We start from the raw sequence: 6,327 nt of genomic DNA, 5'->3' as shown, positions 1-6,327 counted from the left end.
GAATAGAGGACATTTTGAAGACAGGTTTATATCAGGGCTATATCAGACCCTACATATTCTAAGTCAGTGATTCTCAATCAGGGTTTTGTGGCAGCTTGGGGTGCCGTGGTGTACTACACAATATTAGTATTGTTAGAGATACAAACAACTGCACATGATTCACAAGATAAACCCAGAGATTCCAAATAGGAATCCATAGAGCCAAAAACATTCCAACCTGTTATGGTATTTCTGAGTTCTTTGCAACAGCATTTTGTTTGTTATTTTTCTGTAGTCAAAAACTGAGTGAAAGCTAAGAGCTGGCAATTTCCAAGGTTTATCTTGAGTCTAACATGGGATGCCTAGAGTCTAAAAAGCTTGAGAACCATTGTTCTAAATCACAGATGAGAAACAACTTTATTTTTTGTGATCTCTTTTATTGGATCAACTGTATAGTTGGAAAAGATGTTAGGGCACAAAGTTTTGGGTACAAAGTGTGCTGGACCATCACAGCTACAACAACATTCCAATCATACTAAGTCGTATAGGAAGTCTATAACAGAGCAAGGAATTGAATACAGGCCTCCTGAGTTCCAAGCTAGTGCCCTTTCAGCTCAACTATCATTTTTCTTATTAATACCCTTACTTAGAGCTAATATCTTAATTTTTTACCTCCTATATTAATAGACATGCAGTCAGCTATATTACTTTCGACCATAGCAGCTCATAGAATCACTGAAAAATACTGTTGAATGGGACTTCAGGAGGTCATCTAGCTCAACCTCTTATTTAAGACAGTTTCATCTCTGTTTAAACAATTCCAAACAAGTGTTTGTCTAGTGTGCTTTTAAAAACGTCCAGGACAGAGAGTCCAAAGTCTCCATAGGCAAGCTGGTCCAATGTTTAGCTATCCTCCCAATTAAAGTTTTTCCTAGTATCCAACTAAAATTTCCTTTGCTGCAATTTAAAATCATTGTTCTTTGGCATGTCCCTTATAACTACATAAACTAGTCTACCATCCTCTGTATAACCACCCTTCTGGTATTTAAAGACTGTTAATCAATTCACCCCTCAATCTTCTCTTCTCCAAGGTAAATAATTCCAGTTCTTCCAAACTTTTTTTGTGAATCAGATTTCTTAAGCCTCAATTTTTTTTTTGTCACTCTCTGCTGGAATCTTTCCAGTTTGTTCCTGTCATTCTTGAAGTGCAGTGCCCCAAACTGGTTGCAGCAATGTAAGTGAGAATTCATCAGTGCTGAATAGAGTGGAAGAATCATTTTGCTTAACTTGCAATCAAGACTAATTTCACTGCGATCCAACATACTATTGGCTTTTTCTGCAACAAGAGCATGATATTGGCTGATATTCAGCTTGTTGTCCACTATAACTTACAGATCCTTTTCTGTTGTATGCAGTTATGCCCCAGTTTGTGTTTGTGCATTTGTTTTTTCTGACTTAAGTGCAAGAATTTGTACCTGCTGCTACCTTCCATGCTTTAGGAACTACTTTAGGAACTACTTTGGAACTACTACAGTCAGTAGTATTCATAGATTAATAGAAGTAGGGTCGGAAAGGACCTTGTAGATCATCAAGTCCGACCCCCTGCCTGGGCAGGAGAGAAAACCGGGCTCAAATGACCCCAGCCAGGTAGACGTCAAGCCTCCTCTTAAAGACCCCCAGGGTAGGAGCCATCACCACTTCCCTTGGAAGTTGGTTCCAGATCCTAGCCACCCTGACTGTGAAGTAGTGCCTTCGGATGTCTAGTCTAAACCTACTCTCTAACAAGTTGTGGCCATTATTCCTTGTTACCCTGGGGGGCGCTCCCAAACCCTGCTGGTCCCCCTGGTGAGTGTATAGATAGCCACCAGGTCCCCCCTTCTCTTGTGAAGGCTGAACAGGTTAAGGTCCCATAGCCTCTCTTCGTAGGGTTTGCCCTGCTGTCTGCGGATCATGCAGGTGGCCTTCCTCTGGACCCTCTCAATGCTGTCCACATCCCTCCTGAAGTGTGGCGCCCAGAACTGAGCACAGTACACTAGCTGCAGCTTGACCAGTGTCGCATAGAGGGGGAGGATCACTTCCTTGGCCCTGCTTGAGATGCATCTGTGGATGTATGACAAGGTACGGTTAGCCCTACTGACCGTGACCTCGCATTGTCGGCCCATGTTCCTCTTGGAGTCAATAATGACTCCAAGATCTCTTTCTGCCACTGTGCTCTCGAGAAGGGAGTTTCCCAGCTTAAAAGTGTGCTGCTGGTTCCTACTGCCCAAGTGCAGCACCCTGCAGTTGTCAGTATTGAAATCCATCCTATTTTCATTAGCCCACCCCTGTAACCTGTCCAGGTCCTGCTGTAATCTGTCCTTTCCTACTAGTGTGCCCACCTCACCCCAAATCTTGGTATCATCAGCAAATTTAAACAGGCTGCTTTTTACCCTGTCGTCCATGTCACTAATAAAGAAATTGAACAGTGTGGGAGTGTGGGCCCAAGGACTGAGCCCTGGGGGACTCCACTGCCCACTTCCCTCCGGGTCGAAAAAGATCTGTCCATCACTACCCTCTGAGTACGACCCTTCAGGCAATTTGCAATCCATCTGACTGTGTAGGCATCAATGCTACAGTCACCTAGTTTTTTGATGAGAAGGGGGTGGGAGACAGTGTCAAAGGCCTTGCTGAAGTCTGGAAAGACTACATCCGCCACAACACCTGCGTCCAATGCTTTTGTGACCTCATCATAGAAGGCAATCAGGTTGGTCTGACAGGACATGCCCCTAATGAAACTGTGCTGATTGCCCTTGAGCATCATCCCTGCTGCTGGCCCATCACAGATGTGCTCCTTGATGATCTTCTCGAAGAGTTTCCCCAGGATTGAAGTAAGACTAAAGGGCCTATAGTTGCCTGGGTCCTCCCTCTTTCCTTTTTTGAAGATGGGGACCATGTTGGCTTTCTTCCAGTCATCTGGCACCTGGCCAGAGCACCATGAGTGCTTGTAAAGCCGTGCCAGGGGCCCCACAATAACCCCGGCCAATTCCCTCAACACCCTGGGGTGGAGAGCATCTGGACCTGATGATTTGAATATGTCCAGGCCCTCCAGAAGCTCTCCAACCCAGTCCTCCCTGACCTTAGGCCTGGCCGCGTTTCTCCCGAGTTTGTCTGGAATCCTGGCCAGGGAATCCCAGTCCCTGCACAAGAAAATGGAGGTGAAGAATTTGTTAAAGAAGTCTGCTTTCTCTTCTGGTGCAACCACCAGATTGCCAAGCATATCCTGCAGGAGCCCCACATTACCCAGTGCCTTCTTCATTCTCCCTATATATTTAAAAAAGGACTTTTTATTATCTTTGATCCTTGATGCTAGCCCTAGCTCCGTATCTGCCTTAGCTTTTCTAACAGTCCCCCTACAGACCTGAGCGGTGGAGGTATACTCTTCTTTGGTGATAGCCCCTCCCTTTCACCGGGTGTACACCTCCTTTTTGGCAATCAGGCATTCATGAATGCCCTTGGTGAACCAGGGGGGCTTTTGGGCACTCTTGCCCCCCTTGCTTCTTGTTGGGATTGTCACCCCTTGGGCTCTGAGTATCGTTTCCTTAAGGAATGACCACTCATCTTGGGCACTGAGTTCCCCTACTCTCGAGGACCACAGCACCTCTCCCACTAATCTCCTCAACTCATTGAAGTTGGCCCTCTTAAAGTCTAGGGCTACTGCCTTGCTGCAGGCCCTTGGCACCCTGCGCTGAATGGTGAATTCCAGCAAGCGATGCTCGCTATCACCCAGGTGGTCGAGGACCTGGAGCCCTCTTACCAGGTCATCGCCTGTGGCCAGGTTGTGTATTGGTTGCAGCTGTGTTAGTCTAAGGACATAGGCAGACATGGTTCTTTGGGAAGATATGATATCTTTTATTAGACCCACTAAATTGTTGGAAAATTTGTTCTTTGCAAGCTTTTGGGCACAAACACCCTTCCTATGCCTGAAGAAGATTATTGACATACTCCATAATCTTTCTGGATATTGAGGCTAAACTGACTGTTTTGTAACTTTCCAGAGCTATCACCTCCAGCCCTTTTCTGCCTTTTATTTCTGGTGGGGAGGGGAGAAGGGAGAAATGAGCACTATATTTGGCCTTTTCCAGTCATCTGGGACCTCATCCAACATCCATGAGTTCTGAAAGAAGTAACCAGTGGCTCTGAAATTACTTCAGCTAGTTCCTTGAGTACTCTAGGATGAACTTCACCTGACCTGCAGCCTTAAAAACATTCAGCTTCTCTTAGTAATGTCTCACCTATTCTTTCCCCACTCTAGGCTGATTATTTCATTCCCTATCTTTGGGATAGGGTAACTGACCTTATTTATGAAGACTGAAGTAAAAAGGGTATTAAATAGGGCTGTATGAAATGGTACCATTTCATTTCGACTTCCATTTTGACGTTTTGATGGAACAGAGTTTCGTTTCGAGTTTCGTTTCATTTCGAAAGCACTGTTACATTTTGTTTCATCAAAACTGTTTTGCTGTTTCAACGTTTTGTCCAAAGGCTATAATGGGGAAGCACAAAACTGCCTATAACCTTGTCATTTTTTGTCATATTTCAATGAAAAGAGCAGAAATGGTAGCCCCTTCTGAGGGCATGAAGCCTGTCAAGTTTCAAGGAGATAGGTGCAGGGGTTTCTGGGAAATTGCAGCTCAAAGTTTTGGAAGCAAGTGTGTGTAAGTAAGTTTTCATCCCCCTGTAAGTGTGTAAGTATGAAGGCACAGGGGGATCATGGTGTCAGCAGGGCCTACTATCCCTGCAGTTTTCATCCCCTTGTGCCTCCACACTTGTAAATGTGAAGGCACAGGGGGATGAAAACTGCAGGGATGGTAGGCCCTGTGGAGACCATGAAGCCTGTCAAGTCTCAAGGAGCTAGGTACAGAGGTGTCTGGGAAACTGCACCTCAAGCTGCTGACAAGCAAAATTCATGATGTGTGACTGTGTGTGTTGTCTCAGACGGCCGGAGCCGACTTGAGGTGATATATAAATTGCTCGGTCGTTTGGGCGGGCTGGTGAATGGAGAGGCAGACAAAGCGTATTGGTTGCAAAAAGCTTTACTTACACCGCTAGTAGTCACGACGCAGGAGGTTCGGTAGCTTAAACAACTACATGAGTTGCTCCAGCTGGCAAGGCTCAGGCCAGCGAATCCGTACATGAGTCAGGCCGGCAGGGAAAAGGGTACGTTGAAGGATTGTGCTTGGCGACGGGGAGAAGAATCAATGGGTGATCAGGCTATCGATCAGCTCAGCCGCAAGTCAGGAAACTTCAAAGGCACTCTGCAGCGTGCTCAAAGTTCTCTGACTTGGGTGGAAGTCACACAGAATTTTATACGGCTAGCAAGCCAATCACTAGCCACCACGTAGGAATAATTTAGAACTGGCCAATAGTGGGACACAAATTTGCATGCGAATGGCGGGAACTTTCTTGCACCGGGGTTTTCTGTTGCAGCAGAAAACTTTTGCTGTGCACAGACTCTCATGTGGCGGGAAAATTCCATCGTGCCGAGGCACTAAAATCATTGGGTTGTGACATGCCCCCTTGCCGATGGCACAACTGGAATTTTAGACACATGAGTACGTTATAAGGAATTTTCATTCTAGGATTCACTGGCCTTACGGAGCTTAAGCAACCAACAATAATATATATATATATGTATATATACACACACACACACACACACACACACACAAACAATTTTACAGACCGGTCTTTTTAACAAACTATAAAACACAATAACTTAAACATATAACAACAACTATTGGTTATCATCTGATTGGAGAACATCTATTTGGGATTCCCCTCGTTTATTAGTCAGTGAAATATGGTTCATAATGAAATAGTCACCGCGAAACATCCGTCTTCTCCCATGACAGACAATACCAATTAAAATACTTCCAAGTATTAGAAAGAGAGTTCCATCTACTGCACTACCGATGATGGTACCCCAATTGTGTCCCTGCATCAATGTTAGGGTGAATGCTGACGCCAAGCCCGTAATGCTATTAGTTGAAGGATACCACGGAACCGTAGGCGATCGTGTGGTAGAGAAATCTAATATGTAAATGGTCCTCTGATCGCTTCTTTGACCAAGGAAGTTTGTCACCCCACAAATGTAAGTCCCACCATGATTGTGGGTTAATGGGCTATTGAAATGTAGAGTATCGTTTATAGACAGTAAGCCTTTAGGCCATTGTCCATCTAATCTGGCCCAGGTAAACTTTATAGGCGGCGGGTTAGAATTAGCATTGCACTTAAGTTGAACATTTCTTTGTCCAACAAGCCAATTCCTATTATAGCCAGTTATTGACACTTCAGGAGCATATTGGATGT

Source organism: Alligator sinensis, unplaced genomic scaffold (genome assembly GCF_000455745.1).
Source record: "Alligator sinensis unplaced genomic scaffold, ASM45574v1 scaffold499_1, whole genome shotgun sequence".
NCBI lineage: Eukaryota > Metazoa > Chordata > Crocodylia > Alligatoridae > Alligator > Alligator sinensis.
This window is presented reverse-complemented; position numbering follows the sequence as displayed.